This window comes from Manis javanica, chromosome 15, assembly GCF_040802235.1.
Source record: "Manis javanica isolate MJ-LG chromosome 15, MJ_LKY, whole genome shotgun sequence".
NCBI classification, from domain to species: Eukaryota; Metazoa; Chordata; class Mammalia; order Pholidota; family Manidae; genus Manis; species Manis javanica.
In genome coordinates, this window is record NC_133170.1 from 23,301,522 (window position 1) to 23,302,627 (window position 1,106).

Consider the following 1,106-nt stretch of genomic DNA (forward strand, 5'->3'; position numbering starts at 1 on the left):
CATTCTCCGCTTCATCATTGGATGCCTTCTGATGCTTCTGATCTGATGTTCTTGTTATTGCTGAGGGCCCATAGGAATGGCTGTTCTACGGCCTTATTATTCTAAGAATCATTTCACTGAATTTCCTCTCTCAAGTCAGACTCTTTTTGCTTTGGTGTTACATAGGCACAAGTGCACAGGGGTGATACTTAAACATTTAACAGCCAGAGCTGACACAGGCCACAGTGCTGGAATGGGGTCCGGGAGACCCTGCTGTGTGTGACAGTAGCTGGATCATGCAGAGGTGTCGGGGGTCCCTGGGTAGACATCCTGATGGCTGGCACAGCAGCACTACACCAAATGATTTGGAAATGTCTAAGTATCTTAGCGAATGGTTTGTGTACCAGCTAAGCATCTGCACACAAGAGCACATAACTCTTCCTTCCCCACCTCCTTATGAAAATACATATTGTTATGAGATTTAAAATTTAGATAATTTGTAATCTAGGTGAAGTGGCACAACACATGGTGTTAGCATTCAGGTTTATATAAATCGGTAATACTGAGGCTATTGCTTTGGTAATCTGGATATTGTTATTAGAAGTTTATTCCCTTGTAATTGAAATTTTATTACTTATAGAAAAGTCCTAATACATTGTTTGAAGACATTAAGATAGCAGAACTATTATCTTTTATTATTCAGAAATTTCATTTAACATAGTTTTTCCCTGCATGTTAGAGACTAAACAGTATATATGTTTAGAGTTCAAGAGTTTTTCTGGGGAAAAATTGCTGATTTGAGAATATTGGTAATGGACACAGTTTTCATTTGCTCCTCATATTATTGCATAGCTGGGTAAACTAACCTATAATACTGATTTGACTAGATGAGAGAACCAGAATTTACTGGAAAAACTCATATGATAAGTTCAAAGCTTTCAACTTCAGAATTCTTTGAAAGAACTTCTTCATATACACTATTTAGTAGCCCATTATTCTCCATGATTTAAAATTGTTAGTTGATATTTTATATATGCACCAATAGAAATTGTGAAACAAAGGAATTAAAGTCTAATGGGAAATATTTTGAAAATTATAATAATATATGTAGTCAAAAAATTTAAATA